This window comes from Scyliorhinus torazame, chromosome 3 (assembly GCF_047496885.1).
Source record: "Scyliorhinus torazame isolate Kashiwa2021f chromosome 3, sScyTor2.1, whole genome shotgun sequence".
In the NCBI taxonomy this organism is placed as follows: Eukaryota; Metazoa; Chordata; class Chondrichthyes; order Carcharhiniformes; family Scyliorhinidae; genus Scyliorhinus; species Scyliorhinus torazame.
In genome coordinates this window covers 96,998,728-97,017,489 of record NC_092709.1, presented here as the reverse complement: position 1 = coordinate 97,017,489, position 18,762 = coordinate 96,998,728, and positions in this window count along the sequence as shown.

Sequence of the window (18,762 nt, the reverse complement as noted above, 5' to 3'; positions counted from 1 at the left end):
CCCGGCACGGACCCCCCCATCCCCCTCCCCGGCACGGACCCCATTCTCCTCCTCCCCGGCACGGACCCCCCCCATTCCCCCCTCCCCGGCATGGACCCCATCCTCATCCCCGGCACGGACCCCGTCCCCCCATCCTCCTCCCCGGCACGGACCCCGTCCCCCCATCCTCCTCCCCGGCACGGACCCCATCCTCCTCCCCGGCATGGACCCCGTTCCCCCTCCCCGGCACGGACCCCATTCTCCTCCTCCCCGGCACGGACCCCCCCCATTCCCCCCTCCCCGGCATGGACCCCATCCTCATCCCCGGCACGGACCCCGTCCCCCCATCCTCCTCCCCGGCACGGACCCCGTCCCCCCATCCTCCTCCCCGGCACGGACCCCATCCTCCTCCCCGGCATGGACCCCGTTCCCCCTCCCCGGCACGGACCCCATTCTCCTCCTCCCCGGCACGGACCCCCCCCCATTCCCCCCTCCCCGGCATGGACCCCATCCTCATCCCCGGCACGGACCCCGTCCCCCCATCCTCCTCCCCGGCACGGACCCTGTCCCCCCATCCTCCTCCCCGGCACGGACCCCATCCTCCTCCCCGGCACGGACCCCCCCATCCCCCTCCCCGGCACGGACCCCATCCTCCTCCTCTCCGGCACGGACCCCCCCATTCCCCCCTCCCCGGCACGGACCCCATCCTCATCCCCGGCACGGACCCCGTCCCCCCATCCTCCTCCCCAGCAGGGACCCCCCCATCCTCCCCCCCGGCACGGACCCCCCCATCCTCCTCCCCGGCACGGACCCCATCCTCCTCCCCGGCACGGATCCCGTCCCTCCATCCTCCTCCCCGGCACGGACCCCCCCATCCTCCTCCCCGGCACAGACCCCCCCATCTTCCTCCCCGGCACTCCCCCGGAGCCCAGCCCACTCTAACCCCCCCCCCCCCCCCCCCCCCCCCCCCCCCCCCCCGCCGCACACACACACACACAACCCTACACACACCTCTCCCCCACACATTCAGACTGCGGCCACGCCATCGCCTGTCCAGCGGCCAACCCCCCAGGCCGTCACCCACCTCCACGCTGGTCGGCGTGAACCTGGAGCACAGGTTGACGCCGATTAAAAGGAGGTTTGATTTACGTCGACGTGACCGGTCATCACGTCGACGGGACTTCGGCCCATCCGGACGGGAGAATATCGGCAGGCCCAAAATCGGCTGCCTTGCGCCCACCCGTGCCATTTTCCGACGTCTGCGGCGCCATTAACGCCCCGCCGACTTTTCTCCCTTCGGAGACCGCGGGGGGGGGGGCGGAATTCACGGCGGCCAACGGCCATTCTCCAACCCGCTGGGGGGTCGGAGAATGACGCCCCTGATGTGAGTGGTGCTGCTGATCACCAGCTGAGCAGGATTCGCCAGCGTGTGACTAGGGATGCAAAAGCCAAGGCATTGACCCTCTTCCCCATATGAAGATCTGGCTGGTCCGATACCCCGAAGACTGCCACTATAGGGTACCTCTTCACCCTCCCCCCCACATCCTTCGACATCACCTCAAAGAAGGCTGTCCAGAACCCGACAAGTCTGGAGCAGGCCCAGAACATGTGGGCGTGGTTGGCTGGGCCTCCCTGGCACCATTCACATTTGTCCTTCACCTCCTGGCAGGACCTGCTCATTCGCTAGGCTAAGTTAGGTGGGCTCTGTGCACCACTTTAAACTGCACAGGGCTTAGCCTAGCGCAGGAGGAGGTGGAATTGGCCCTGCTCAGTGCTTCGCTTCAGAGTCCCCAACCCACTTTCATCCCCAATTCATCCTCCCATTTTCATCTAGCTTCATCCAGTGGTGGTCTTGCCTTGTCCAGCAACCATCCGTACATGTTCCCATAGTTCCCCGCCTCCTGACTGTCTGTGTTGATTAGTTCCTCTTGTAGAGTCTCTCTCGGGGCCCTGGGGTACTTTGCCGTCTCCTTGCGAAGAAAGTGTTTAATTTGGAGGTGCCTGAGGTGTCTCCCGACGGCAGCGGGCAGTCTAGCCCTGGCAAAACTACAGTACTCCCATTGGGTGTCCACAGCTGAGAGGGTGAGGCAATGGATACAAGAACCGAACATGGAATGGGTGAGTCTGGAGGAGCCCTCCTGCAAGGGGGCGACCCTCCGAGCCCTCGCCACGGCAGAGCTCCCATCCTCCCCATCAAAGTACACATACAGCCCAGTGGTGGTAGCCACATTGAAGACATGGAACCAAATGAGGCAGCATTTCAGTCTAACCGAGATGTCTTCCATAGCCCCCATCTACGGTAACCACAAATTCCCGCCAGTCATGTTTGATGCCACCATTAAAAAATGGGGGTGCGCTAGCAGTTAGGGATCTTTACATAGGAATCGGACTCACGACCTTGGACAAACTGATGGAGACCTGGACCTGCCGATAGGCAGGAGCTCAGGCACCTCCAAAGTAAACATTTTCCAGATTTTTGCCCACCCACTTAATCTCTCTATGCCCCTTTGTAGCCTCCTTATATTCTCTTCACGATTTACTTTCCACCTATCTTTGTGTCATCAGCAAATTTAGCAAACATACCTTCAGTCTCTTCATCCAAGTCATTTATATAAATTGTAAAAAGTTGAGGCCCCAATCACTGATCCCTGTGGCACATCACTCGTCACATATTGCCAACCAGAAAAAGACACATTTTTGCCAGCTGTTTCCTCTTAGCTAGCCAATCTTCAATCCATGTCAATGTCACCCCCTATACCATGAGCTTTTATTTTCTGCAATAACCTTTGATGTGGCACCTTATCAGATGCCTTCTGGAAATCTAATGCAGTACACCTGCCTTCATTCACAGCATATGTGACATTTTCAAAGAACTCCAACAAATTGGTTGAACATTATTTCCCTTTCACAAAACCATGTTGACTCTGCCTGATTACCATGAATGTTTTAACTGCCCTGCTCTAACATCTTTAATAATGGCTTCTAACATTTTCCCTGTGACAGATGTTAGGCTCCCTGGCCAGTAGAACCATAGAATCCCTGCACTGCAGAAGGAGACCATTTGGCCCATCAAGTCTGCACTGACTCTCTGAAAGACAATCCTTCCTCGGCCCACATCCTCGCCCTATCCCCATAACTCCATCTAACCTGCATATTTTTGCACACTAAGGGGCAATTGTTTAGTATGATCAATCCACCTAATCTGCACAACTTTGGACAGCTTTCCTGCTTTCTGTCTCCCTTCCTTTTTGAATAAAGGAGTTACATTTCTGGGGCGGGATTCTCCAAAAACCGGCGCGATGGCCGGGACCCGGCGCCAATAAACGGCATGGATCACTCCGGCGTCGGGGCCCCCCCAAATGGCGCCAAGTCTCCGGGCCCGAATGGGCTAGCAGCGGCGTGACGCCATTCGCGGCGGCGTCACCCACCGTGGACATGCCGCGTCACTGATGCCACGCGGTGTCATCCACACCGCGCGGCGTCACAGCACAAAAGACGCGCCCCCCCCGGAAGACCCGCTAAGATGGACGCCCGCCGCGCAGCCCCGAGGTTCCCGAAGCGCAACATCGAGGCGCTCCTGGACGTAGTAAAGGAGAGGAGGGAGGCCCTGGACCCCGGGCACGGCCGCAGGGTCGCCCCACGCCTCAGCTGGCGCCTGTGGAGGGAGGTGGCAGAGGCCGTCAGCGCTGTGGCTGTGACACCAAGGACAGGCACCCAGTGCCACAAGAAGGTGAACGACTTTGTCAGGGCAGCCAGGGTGAGTACGGCAGCCTCCCGCCAAGCGGCACACCCCCAGGTGCAACCAACCCTAATGCTAACCCAACCCTAACCCTCATGTGCTGCGCACCTCTGCCAATATACCCGCAACCGCTGGCGTGCATTCATATACCTGCCTAACATTGTTGCCCTTTACCCCTGCCACCCACCCGCCCGCCCCCCACAGGAGAAGCGCACACACAACATCAGGGAGCGTGAGAGGACTGGAGGGGGCCCAGTGATGAGAGACCACTCGCCGTTCATGGGGAAAGGGCCCTGGAACTGGCAGGCGGACCTGTGGACTGGGAGGTTGCCGATGCAGAGGTTAGGGGCCCACCAGCAAGTGAGCCACCCACGGCCCATCCCCATTCGCCCATATTCCCCCTCCACCATATCCCCCCTCCTCCAGATCCCCCCTCCCCCAGATCCCCCTTCCCCCAGATCCCCCCTCCCCCAGATTCCTCCTCATCATATCCCCCTCCTCATATCCCCCTTCCCACATCCCCCTCCCCCATATCCCCCCTCCCCATGTCCCCCCTCCCCCATATCCCCCTTCCCCTTATCCCCCATGTCCCCCTCCCCATATCCCCCTCCCATTAACCCCCTCCCCATATCCTCCCTCCCCCTATCCCCCCTGCCCATATCCCCCTCCCCATGTCCCCACTCCCCATATCCCCCCTCCCCCATTTCCCCCTCCCCCATTTCCCCCTCTCCCATTTCCCCCTCTCTCATTTCCCCCCCATTTCCCCCTCCCCATATCCCCCCTCTCCATGTCCCCCTCCCCATATCCCCCCTCCCCTTATCCCCCTCCCATTAACCCCCTCCCCATATCCTCCCTCCCCATAGCCCCCTGCCCATATCCCCCTCCCCATATCCCCCTGCCACCATATCACCCCTTCCCCATATCCCCCCTCCCCATGTCTCCCTCCCCATGACCCCCTCCCCATATCAGCCCTCCCCCATATCCACCGTCCCCCATATCCCCCTCCGCCATATCCCCCCTCCCCATATCCCTCCTTCACCATATCCCCACCCTATATCCCCCATAATCACCCTTCCCCATATTACCTCCCCTTCCCCATATCCCCCTCCCCATATCCCCCTCCCCATATCCCCCTCCCCATATCCCCCTCCCCCATATCCCCCTCCCCCAATCCCCCCTTCCCATATCCCCCCTCCCCATATCCCCCCTCCCCATATCCCCCCTCCCCATATCCCCCCTCCCCATATCCCCCCTCCCCCATATCCCCCCTCCCCCATATCCCCCCTCCCCCATATCCCCCCTCCCCCATATCCCCCCTCCCCCATATCCCCCCTCCCCCATATCCCCCCTCCCCCATATCCCCCCTCCCCCATATCCCCCCTCCCCCATATCCCCCCTCCCCCATATCCCCCCTTGCCCCATATCCCCCCTTGCCCCATATCCCCCCTTGCCCCATATCCCCCCATCCCTCATATCCCCCAATCACCACCCATGTGTCTAACCATGCTTGCTGTATTGTGTATTGCAGGACCAAACGTCGAGGCACCCGTCCCCGCGGATGCTGACCGCCCGCAGGACGCCGCAGGGCGGACACGAGAGATGGAGAGACACAGCCCATCTGGCATGCGACGCCCGCAGGACACCCCAGGGCGGCCACGAGAGAGGGAGTGACCCGAAGCAACAGGGCGTCTTGTGCGGGTGCGGCGACGCAGGCGTGTGACACGCAGCGACGAGGGGGGCAGCCACAGGCCCCTGTCGCAGACGAGCCAGGACACCACTACCCAGGACACCACTACCCAGGACAGCACTACCCAGGACACCACTACCCAGGACACCACTACGCAGGACACCACTACCCAGGACACCACTACCCAGGACAGCCCTACCCAGGACACCCCTACCCAAGACAGCCCGACCCAGGACAGCCCGACCCAGGACACCCCGACCCAGGACACCACTACCCAGGACACCACTACTCAGGACACCACTACCCAGGACAGCCCGACCCAGGACAGCCCGACCCAGGACAGCCCGACCCAGGACAGCCCGACCCAGGACACCCCGACCCAGGACACCACTACCCAGGACACCCCGACCCAGGACGCCACTACCCAGGACACCACTACCCAGGACAGCCCGACCCAGGACAGCCCGACCCAGGACAGCCCGACCCAGGACAGCCCGACCCAGGACAGCCCGACCCAGGACAGCCTGACCCAGGACAGCCCGACCCAGGACAGCCCGACCCAGGACAGCCCGACCCAGGACAGCCCGGCCCATGACAGCCCGACCCAGGACACCACTACCCAGGACAGCCCGACCCAGGACAGCCCGACCCAGGACAGCCCGACCCAGGACATCACTACCCAGGACACCACTACCTAGGACAGCCCGACCCAGGACACCACTACCCAGGACACCACTACCCAGGACAGCCCGACCCAGGACAGCCCGACCCAGGACAGCCCGACCCAGGACACCACTACCCAGGACACCACTACCCAGGACAGCCCGACCAAGGACAGCCCGACACAGGACAGCCCGACCCAGGACAGCCCGACCCAGGACAGCCCGGCCCAGAACACCACTACCCAGGACACCACTACCCAGGACACCAATACCCAGGACAGCCCGACCCAGGACACCACTACCCAGGACACCACTACCCAGGACACCACTACCCAGGACAGCCCTACCCAGGACAGCCCGACCCAGGACAGCCCGACCCAGGACAGCCCGACCCAGGACAGCCCGACCCAGGACATCACTACCCAGGACAGCCCGACCCAGGACAGCCCGACCCAGGACACCACTACCCAGGACACCACTACCCAGGACAGCCCGACCCAGGACAGCCCGACCCAGGACAGCCCGACCCAGGACAGCCCGACCCAGGACAGCCCGACCCAGGACATCACTACCCAGGACATCACTACCCAGGACACCACTACCTAGGACAGCCCGACCCAGGACACCACTACCCAGGACACCACTACTCAGGACACCACTACCCAGGACAGCCCGACCCAGGACAGCCCGACCAAGGACAGCCCGACCCAGGACAGCCCGACCCAGGACAGCCCGACCCAGGACAGCCCGACCCAGGACAGCCCGACCCAGGACACCACTACCCAGGACAGCCCGACCCAGGACAGCCCGACCCAGGACAGCCCGACCCAGGACAGCCCGACCCAGGGCACCACTACCCAGGACAGCCCGACCCAGGACAGCCCGACCCAGGACACCACTACCCAGGACAGCCCGACCCAGGACAGCCCGACCCAGGACAGCCCGACCCAGGACAGCCCGACCCAGGACACCACTACCCAGGACACCACTACCCAGGACAGCCCGTCCCAGGACAGCCTGACCCAGGACAGCCCGACCCAGGACAGCCCGACCCAGGACATCACTACCCAGGACAGCCCGACCCAGGACAGCCCGACCCAGGACAGCCCGACCCAGGACAGCCCGACCCAGGACAGCCCGACCCAGGACAGCCCGACCCAGGACAGCCCGACCCAGGACATCACTACCCAGGACAGCCCGACCCAGGACAGCTCGACCCAGGACACCACTACCCAGGACACCACTACCCAGGACAGCCCGACCCAGGACAGCCCGACCCAGGACAGCCCGACCCAGGACAGCCCGACCCAGGACACCACTACCCAGGACACCACTACCCAGGACAGCCCGACCCAGGACAGCCCGACCCAGGACAGCCCGACCCAGGACAGCCGGACCCAGGACAGCCCGACCCAGGACAGCCCGGCCCAGGACAGCCCGGCCCAGGACAGCCCGACCCAGGACAGCCCGACCCAGGACAGCCCGACCCACGACAGCTCGACCCAGGACAGCCCTACCCAGGACAGCCCGACCCAGGACAGCCCGACCCAGGACAGCCCGACCCAGGACGCCACTACCCAGGACAGCCCGACCCAGGACAGCCCGACCCAGGACAGCCCGACCCAGGACAGCCCGACCCACGACAGCCCTACCCAGGACGCCACTACCCAGGACAGCCCGACCCAGGACAGCCCGACCCAGGACAGCCCGACACAGGACAGCCCGACCCAGGACAGCCCGACCCACGACAGCTCGACCCAGGACAGCCCGACCCAGGACAGCCCGACCCAGGACAGCCCGACCCAGGACAGCCCGACCCAGGACAGCCCGACCCAGGACAGCCCGACCCACGACAGCTCGACCCAGGACAGCCCGACCCAGGACAGCCCGACCCAGGACAGCCCGACCCAGGACAGCCCGACCCAGGACAGCCCGACCCAGGACAGCCCGACCCAGGACACCCCTTCCCAGGACAGCCCGACCCAGGACAGCCCGATCCAGGACAGCTCGACCCAGGACAGCTCGACCCAGGACAGCCCGACCCAGGATACCACTACCCAGGACAGCCCGACCCAGGACAGCCCGACCCAGGACAGCCCGACCCAGGACACCACTACCCAGGACAGCCCGACACAGGACAGCCCGACCCAGGACAGCCCGACCCAGGACACCACTACCCAGGACAGCCCTACCCGGGACACAGACACACATGACACCCCTACCCGTGACACCGACACACATGACACCGAAATACAGGACACTGACACACAGTGGACGGGTGGAGATGAACCGCTACCCCAGAGTACCATGGACTCTGAGTCGGACGATGCTCTTGACACAACGCCACTGCTCTTTCCAACACCCTCCACCATCGCAGACACACTCACCTCGGTTGGGCACTTTAATGATGAGGCATCTGGTACACTCACTGGTGCGCACAACACAGCCGTCCCGGTACAGCATGTGGAGGTAGGAGAAGCAGAGGGGCCGGGCGGTCGGAGGGCATCCCGGCGCAAGCGAACATCTGCCGCCCAGATGGGTCCCGGGTTCCTGGAGTTACCACACCCACCCATATACCCGATGCAGTCACCAAACCTGGGACGAAGGAAAAGGATGACGGCCGGCTTGCAGCAGCTGCAGTCGCAGGTGGAGGAGTCCAGCCGCATCCAGGAGCTGGGAGTGGTGCCGGTCATGCGTGCCACCCAGGCCGAAACCGCACGGGTGGCGTCCGCGGTGGAGGCAATGAGTGCGATGGTGTCAGACATGGGGAGCAGGATGAGAGGCCTGGGGCTTTCCGTGAAGGCGGCGTGTGTGGCCCAGGACATGGCTTCCCTCTCACATGAGCCAGACCCAGCGGCAGATGGCAGAGGACTCAACACCGTCGCCCAGTCTTAGCAGGCCATGGCGCAGTCCCAGCAGGCAATGGCCCAGTCTCTGCAGGTCATGGCCCAGTCTCAGCAGGCCATCGCTGAGGGCATTGGCGCCATTGCCCATGTGCTAGCCGGCGTCGCACGGTCACACACAGGGATGGGCAAATCCCTGAGCTCCATTGCTGCAAACTCGCAGACCCTTGTTGATACCAGCACGGGCCTCCAGGACTGGCAGCGCCAGGTGTCGGGGGGGCATCTGATGGCTGGTCCGTTCGCAACCCCGACCCATGTAGAGGCCCGGGGGCCATCGGGCAACCCGAGGGAGGAGGAGGTGCTGGAGCCAGTCCCGGGTGTCCCTGTAGGGTAGGTCCCGGAACACCGCGACCCCTCGGACTCCCCCCCCTTCCGTCCCAGGTGCATCTGGTGGGCAACGGGCACGACAGGCTGGCAGCTCACCACCCCAATGGCCCGAGCCGCAGCCTGGCCCATCTAGGCCGGGCCGCCCCAGGAAACGGCTGCCAAAGGGATCCCGAGTCAGAGGGCAGGAATCACAGAAGTCCACCTCCAGTTCTGCTGTACCGTCTGGGGAACCACCTAGGCGGAGTCAAAGGGCCCGTAAGGCCAAACAATTAGACACTGAGTAAGTTGGCACGGGTGCAGGCCACAGACGGGTTTTAGGGCCTCGGGCACGTGTATGGACTGTTTGTTAATAAAATCACTTTCACACCTACAGAATCTGCCTTTGTGCTCTGTCCGAAGCGTGCGAGAATGTCATGTGCGTTGAGCGCCAGTGTGTGTGTGAGGGGTGGTCTTACATTGGCCCCAGGTGAGTGTGCTCCCCCTCCCCCTGGGCCACCCTCGCCAGCCCCCCAGGCAGAGAATGGGACCGTGCACTGCAGTGTCGCGGCCGCATGCAGGGATAGTCCAGGTGGATGGTGGTACTGTGGCCATTGGTACTGTGGCCATGGGTCAGACATTGTCTAACGATGTGGAGCCAGGAGCTCATCGCAGAGCGGGTTCTCATCATCCTCCATGGCCTCCAATAGACACGCTTCCACGGCGACTGTGTGAGCCCGGCCTGTTGTGCCGCAGGTGGATCTGCAATGGAAGGGTGGTGTGCATGCGGGTGGGGTGGGTGTGGTTGGTGTGTGTGTGGGTGGGTGTGTGAGGGTGTTGGTGCTGGGTGGGTGAGGGGGGTGAGGGTGTTGGTGCTGGGTGGGTGAGGGTGTTGGTGCTGGGTGGGTGATGGGGGGGGTGAGGGTGGTCGGATGTTGCCATGGTGTGAGGTATGTGGCCATACTCGCGGATTCCCACGCCCTTTAGTCAATGAACCGGGCGACTATCAGTCTGTCCTGTGCCCGCTGGCCCAGCCGGTAACGGTGGGCAGCCACCCGCCCATGTCCAGCCCGTCTGCCCTGACCATTGCCCCCATCCCCCTTGTCTGGGGAGGACTGCGCCTCATCTTGCTGCTCCTCCACTCCCCCCTCCTCTGCCTGCAACACATCGCCCCTCTGCTGGGTTATGTTGTGCAGGACGCAGCAAACCACAATAATGCGGCCTACCCTATCTGGCGGGTACTGGAGGCCCCCCCCCCCCGGCGGGTACTGGAGGCCCCCCCCCCGCCCCCCCCCGAGAGGTCCAGGCACCTGAAACGCATTTTTAGCAGGCCAAAGCACCTCTCTATCACACCCCTTGTCACTGCATGGGCATCATTGTAGCGGTTCACCGCCTCATTCTGTGGCCTCCGTATCGGCGTCATCAGCCACGACCTCAAGGGATAACTTCTGACACCCAGCAACCAGCCCCTCAGCCGGGGGTGGCGTCCCTCAAACATGCCAGGGAGACCGCGACAACACGTATGAGTCATGAACACTTCCCGGACGTGCAGGATAATCATGCGGTGGTTGCAGACCACCTGGATGTCCATGGAATAGGTCCCCTTCCTAATGGCCCTGTTATCTGCAGGTGGCCGCACGGCGACGTGCATCCCATCGATCGTGCCGTGAACCATGGGAAAACTGGCCACGGCAGAGAAGCCCATGGCCCGGGCCTGGCTGGCCCGGTCCACAGGGAACCGGATGTAGCGGTCCGCAATGGCATAAAGGGCTTCTGTCACTGCCCGGCACTCTCCCTCCTCCCCGGCACTCGCACCCACCCTCCCTCCCCAGCACTCACTCTCCCCCCCCCCCCCCCGCGGCACTCTCCCCGGCATTCACCCCCAACCCCGCCTCCCCCACAGACCTCCCTCCCCCACAGACCCCCCTCCCCACCCACCCCCTCCCCCCACACACAGACTGCGGCCACGCCGTCACTTCTCTTGCGGCCACCCCCCACGCCGTGTCCTACGTCCACGCTGTACGGCGTCATCAGCACTGGTTGATGCCGTTATATATTTGTTTTGATTTACGCCGACGTGACCCGTGGTCATGTCAGCGGGACTTCAGCCCATTAGGCTGGGAGAATACAGACAGCCCCGGGGTCCATAGCGTCGCGCCGGCCCCCGCCATTCTCCGAGGCGGGCGGTGCGATTGACACCTCGCCGACTTTTCAGCGTTTGGAGACTTTTGGAGACGGCGGGGGCGGGTTTCACGCCGCCCCCCCCCCCGGCGATTCTCCAACCCAGCAGGGGGTCGGACAATCCCACCCCTGATCTTCCAATCCAATGAAACCTTCCCCGAATCAATGGAATTTGGCAAATTAAAACCAATGTATCAACAATCTCATTACCACTTCTTTCAGATGAAGTCCATCCAGACCAAGGGATTTGCTCGCATGCAGACCCAACAATTTGCTCAACACCAGTTCACTGTTGATTGTAATCTTCCTGAGTTCCTCCCTCCCTTCTTTGCGGTGATTTACACTTATTTCTGGGATGTTACTTTGTTAAGTAATGGGTTAAGAGACATTGCAATTAGTTGTCTCATTTATGTTAATAATCCATTAATTGACACTGATATGTAAAGGGGCTTCAGGTGGCCTTTGTCAGGTGATGTGTAGTTAGAGTTGTGTGCAAAGTCTGGTGGAATGAAATAAATGTGTGTGGGTGAAAAAGGAACAGAATTTAGACTCTTCATATCACAGCAACTAAAACGTCTAACAATTTGGTCGCAGAGGATGGTTGCTGTGTAAATGTGAAGGGTTGAAAGATACAACTTTTCCAGATCAACCAAGGAGTGAGTGAGAAAAGAAAAAAAGGGATATATGGCTGAACCGAGGATAAAGATGGCTGGATATGACTATCCTCCCTTATTTTCTGAAAGGGAATCGTACGACCAATGGAGAAGTGCAGTAGTTATGTGGACTAAGGTAACTTCTTTGGGAAAGAGAAAACAAGGTATGGCATTGGCTCTTTCTCTACCATATGGCAGTAAAATCCGAAACAAAGTGCTTTCTGAGCTGGAATTGGAAGAGTTAGACTCAGAAGAAGGTCTGGAGACTTTATTACATTATATGGATAAGATTTATAAGAAAGTGCATATGAAGCATGGTCGGATTTTTATAAGTTCTGGAAAATGGAGGATATCTCCATGGAAGACTATATAATGGAATTTGGCAGACTATATAAAAGGATGCAGAAACACAATCTGGAATTTCCACAGTCTGTGTTGGCCTTTAAATTACTTTACTGTGCTAGAGTGAGCAACATGGATAGGCTCCTGGTTTTGACAGGAGTTCAGTTTACTGATAAGGATACCTTATTCGAACAGATGACAAAAGCTTTACAAAAGTTTCTGGGGAAACATTCGATTCCGATGGCTCTGATGACCCAAATAGGTCAGCCTGCAATAAGGCAGAATACGGAAGATACACTACTAATAGGATGGCAAAATCGTATGGCGACGAACAGGGCTCAAGACTATAGAAGGAGACCGAGACAAGGACATTATGAAGACAGAAACCCAGTTAGAACCTACAATAGGAAGATGAACCCCAGAAATGCACGGGGCATGATAAATCGATGTTTTCGATGTGACTCTCAATACCATTATGCTTTCAACTGTCCAACTCGTTATGATAGAGTGTTTGAAGTGACACATGACATGGAAGAGTCAGAAGAGGAAAAAGATAGTGACCAGAAAGAAGGCATTGTCCTATTGACAAGCAGTTTTACGCCGGTAATGAGGGTGTTGGTTGCAGAATTGGACAGTGGCTGCACATCTACTGTGTGTGGAAATGACTGATTAAAATGTTACCTGGACTCCTTGAATGCTGAAAATCGTAACAAGGTTAAGGAATTTGAAAGTTCCACAAGTTTCAGGTTTGGGGGATGATAATACTCTGAAGTCGCTGAAAAGAGTGGTGATCCCCTGCAATATTGCCGGACTGAATCATTTCATTAGCACGGATGTTGTTTCAAGTGAGATACCTTTGCTTCTGAGCAGACCGTTAATGAAGAAAGCACACATGAAACTGGATATGGAACAGGATAAGGCAACAGTTTTTGGAAAGACGGTGGACTTACAATTTACACAGTTGGGACACTATTGTATTCCATTACTGACAAATAATATTTCAAGTAGAGTGGTTAAGGATATGTTAATGGCAGTTAGAAATGGGACTTTAGCTGGTAAAAAGCTTGTGGTATTAAAACTGCATAGGCAATTTGCACATCCATCTCCTCGAAGGCTGAAAAATTTATTAAAGGATGCAGGGGTAAGGGATGACAACTATACTAAACTGGTAGAACAGGTTAGTGACCACTGTGAAGTTTGTAGGAAGTACAGAAGGACACCAGCACGACCGATAGTAACCCTACCTTTGGCCAGGGATTTTAACGACATTGTGGCCATGGACCTTAAGATCTGGGATAAAGCAAATAATATATTTATTTTGCATTTTGAAGATTTAGCAACCAGATTTAGTCAATCAACGATTGTACGAAGTAAAGAAAAGAGAGTAATTCTGGATCAAATCGTGGAAAAATGGATAGGGACAGGAATGGGTCCACCGGCAAAATTCCTTATGGACAATGGGGGAGAATTTGCTAATGTTGAGTTTAGGGATATGTGTGAAAACGTGAATATCAGAGTTATGAATACGGCTGCAGAAAGCCCATTTAGTAATGATGTCTGTGAAAGAAATCATGCTGTCATCGATTACATGCTTCGGAAAATTTTGGCAGATCGACCAAATTGCAGGCTAATTCAGCTTTAGCATGGGTGGTACATGCAAAGAACGCATTGCAGATGGTTGGGGGCGATAGTCCTTATCAATTAGTGTTTGGTAGAAATCCTAAAATTCCATCCATTTTGGATGACCAGCCTCCAGCTTGGGAGGGGACTACAATTAGCTCTGGTTTTGCTGAACATTTAAATGTATTACATAGCAGTAGAAAAGCTTTTTTGGAAGCAGAAGTCTCTGAAAGAATTCGCAGAGCTTTAAGACATAACATACGGCCATCAGATGCCGTTTTTCAGCAAGGAGGCATGGTATACTATAAGAGAGACAATTCTAATGAATGGAAAGGCCCAGGGAAGATCATAGGCATAGATGGCAAAACAATTATTTTGCAACATGGTAATCAAACTGTTAGGGTACATTCATCAAGGATAATGGGTACAGATTACAAATTTTCAAATTTAGACAGAGCAGACAGACATGACAAGGAACCAGAGTCATCTGGTACGCATGTGTTACAGAACTATGAGGACCAGTTAACTGATATAGACAGGGTTTCTGTCGAGGAACACAACACTTCTGATGAATTAGAACAGGCCATTTTTCCGAAAGGGCAACTGCCAAAAGTTGGTACAAAAGTGACATACTTTCCCGAAGGGTCTAGTCAATGCAACTGTTATTAGTAGAGCAGGGAAGGCCACTGGAAAATATAAACATTGGTTGAATGTACAGCATTCAAGGGAAGGAGTCAAGACACTGGATTGGGAAAACAAAGTTCAAAAATGGAGGGCACAGAAAAGCAGTGCCAGTTCAGATAGTACATCGAATAGTGAACAGGTCTGCAGGAAAAGTTCGAGAACTATTGAAAGGACATCCCACAGCAGAAGGGAAAGATCAAGCAGTAGCAGTACAGAACGAGGTACCAGGCGGGAGAGGGGACATAGTTTATCAAGATCTCGGAACATGAGTAAGACTACGAATACTAATAGGAGTAGAAGCCCACATGCAGTGAGATTTTGGTGGCTTCAAATAAATTTAGATGAAAAAGTTATTAAAGATGCTAAACAGCAAGAATTGCATAGTTGGACTGAATTTGGGGTATACACGGAAGTACCGGAAAGGGGACAAAGAGCTCTATCCCACAGATCGATTTGCACAGAAAAGGTTCTTCCGGATGGAACTTATAAGGCAAAGGCCAGGCTTGTGGCAAGGGGATTTGAAGAAAACTTAGAAGATCAGGATTTAAAGGTAGATTCACCTACAGCAGGAAAGGTTATTTTAAAGATCTTCTTGGCTCTATTAGCCACAAAGGCATGGGAATACAAATCTATAGATCTAAAAGCTGCCTTTTTGCAGGGGCATCAGCGCCAGAGAGACATTTTTCTCCATCCTCCTAAAGAAGCAGCTAACACAGAAGGGGTACTTTGGAAATTGAACAAATGTGTATATGGATTAAATGATGCATCTAGAGTCTGGTATTTTTCAGTAAGGTCAGTTTTGTTAAAGTTAGGCTGTTGCCAGTTGAAAGCAGATCCTGCAATGTTTTATTGCCACTATAAAGGAAATCTTTCTGGCATCTTTATGATGCATGTCGATGATTTTTTGTGGGGTGGGACTAGTGATTTTGAAGCTATTGTAATCTCTACTTTGAGGAAAGAATTCAGGGTTGGAAGTCAGGCTTCCGGTGCATTTAAATATATTGGACAGACTAAGTTAGGGGCAACTTTACGGCCGCAATCTTATTTGGAAAGCATCAGTCCAATAGCAATAAGTCATGGCCGAGTTTCACAAAGACGCAATGGTTTCAAAGATAGAAAAAGAGCAACTGCGAAGTTTAATTGGGCAACTGAACTGGTTAGGTAGACAGACTAGACCGGACGTGAGGTTTGATGTCTTAGTACAAAATGAGTACAAAAATGAATGATCCCAAAGTGGAAGACAAAAAAAGAGCAAATAAAGCGTTGGCCAAACTAAAAATGCTGGAGTATGGTTTGAAGTTCCCGGTTTTAGGTGACCGTAGGCTGATAGTTTATAGTGATGCGTCCTATGCAAATTTATCTGATGGGGTTTCAAGCGCAGGAGGTTTTATAATTTTCCTTTTGGGGAACAATGGTAAATGTTGCCCACTTGTGTGGGAAACAAAGACAATAAGGAGAGTGGTAAAAAGCACTTTGGCTGCTGCGACGTTAAGCCTTGTAGAGACGGTGGATATGGCCTTTTATATAAGTCAGATACTGACAGAAATTTTGGGATTAGGGGATTTGGGTAATATACCTATTGACTGTCACATTGACAATAAATCCCTGTGGGAAAATGCGCACTCTACAAGAAGTGTCAATGAAAAGAGGTTACGGATACACATCGCAAGTTTGAATCAGATGTTGGACAGAGGGGAAATTACAAAATTAAATGGGTTGACAGTAGCTATCAACTGTCAGACTGTTTTACGAAAAGAGGGGCGAGTTCACAGAAACTTTTGGATATTGTTAATGAAGGGCGCTTGTTTCTGTGACTTTTTTTTTTTTCTTTCTCGTCCAATAAAAAACTGAAAAAAAAGGGTGGGAAATCATGTGTGTGTTTGAGTTTCTTGAAATGTTGTTGTTTTCACCAAATTTTTTTTTTTCTCCAAGGAAGCGGAGACTGTTAAGTAATGGGTTAAGAGACGTTGCAATTAGTTGTCTCATTTATGTTAAGCATCCATTAATTGACACTGATATGTAAAAGGGCTTCAGGTGCCTTCTGTCAGGTGATGTGTAGTTAGAGTTTTGTGCAAAGCCTGTTTGAATTAAATCAATGTGTGTTGGTGAAAAAGGAACAGACCTTTAGACTCTTCATATCACAGCAGCTAAAACGTCTAATATACTTGTGTCCTCTATTGTGAAAATTGATGCAAAGTATCTGTTTGATTCATCTGCCATAGCCCTACTGTCTATTATCAATTTCACAGGTGTGTAGGAGTGTTTTCAGAGACTAGGTATTGAGCTGGCTTTTATGTGAGGGATTTCCCTTCTTAATTATGGTTCAGCTAACACAAAGATTCATGGAAACAGCAACTTTGGTCAAGATGGCATTATTTTCCAAGCTTGGTTAACATACAAGGGAGAGTGAGTTGGGGCAGTGTCAAAACCATCTCTGCTTTACATTGCTTTTGCTTCAACAATTATACAATTTCTAAAAATCAGTAAGCCTGCCTCAGCTGGACTCGGTCCAATCCTTGTAACTATAGATTGTACCTTGACCAATAGATTTTACTTTAGGCAGCATGGTAACTGCATGATCAGCTTATGGGGTAGTCATGTCCTGCCTCTTGGCCATCTGTTGTTTTTCAAGACCCCCTATCCGCTGTCCTTTACTCTCTGCACTCCCATTTCTCCTTATCATAGTTTGGTTCTTTACTGTACCATTATCTGTCTCTGTACGGGATGTCTGGGCCTGCCGGTAAGAGCTGCTTCCTCTGGATGTGTTTCTGTTGACCACATTATTTCTGTGTGATTCTGTCTTTCTCAGGAATGTGGTCAAGTAAGTTACCTTAAATTCCACTATGCATTGTGGCCACTAATATTAGCAAGAGTTTAAATGCTTGTTACAGTTATATTTTAAGACTACATGTTTAATGGTTAATGATCATGACTGATATATTTTCTAAGGTTAGGTTTGTTGCTAACATTGCCTTGGTTCAATTGCTCTGTTTTATTACCTTTGCTCTTGAGTCGCCGGGTATCTTTGATACCGCCACGAGGTTCAAGAACGAGTAATGATCAATAATTCAATACACCGATTAGTAAGGTTTAAATCAAAGCACATTTATTACACACCGTAATCGCTACTCATGCATAAATTCTACTTCTAAGCTACTTCTACAACTAACAGGCCTATACTTTACTTGGAACTGGCCCACCAGGTCAGGGAAATAAATGGCGTTTCGTTCGGGTTCTGAGCCTGCGGGATTCAAAGTTGGTACAGATTGGTAGCTAGGAGCACCTATCTCGTAGCGAGCATTGAATTAAACTTACGATTCGATCTTCACTGCTCTGGTCACGGTCAATGTTGCTTCGTTGTTGCTGGGTGACCTGGGCAGGAAGAGGAGCTGCTGAAGAGTGAAGAGAGGTGAAGAAGAGCGACTTGAACTTGGGGCTCAATTCTTATAGTCCTCAGACGGACCCTGTACCTGGTCCCAAGTGATTGGACTTTGTCCCAATCGCTTGGCTCGATTTTCTCCAATGCTGGAGCGGTTCCCTGATCGATGGGCGGTCTTGAGGTGATCGTTCACCTCCTTTTGTGTAGGCTTCTGCTGACGCCGAAGAGTCTGGTTTTGCTTTGTGTGTCTAAATGTTGCTTATTGTTCCCGGGCATTGCTCATTAGTATGCAGATGGCTGTGGTTTTGTTATGCTGATGGTTGCTGGTATCGATCTTGTCTGGCCTTTCCAGAGGTAAATACACAGCCAACCTGCAGCTGCTCGTTTGTGTCTTGTTCGCTGACTTTCCCATCAGCCTTTGCCGTTCGCCATTTTGAATCGGGAGTTGGCCATTTTAAGTGGCTACAGGTTCAGTCCTCGATAAACTAACTTATGCAGAGCTATTCTAGTGCTAACCTAGCTATCTAGTTCTAAGGGGACTTGTCTTAAGAACCCCCCCCCCCTCAAGGTGCACTTTCCATCGGATCAACACTCACTTTGTTAACTTTTCTTATTTAAATATCTATAGAA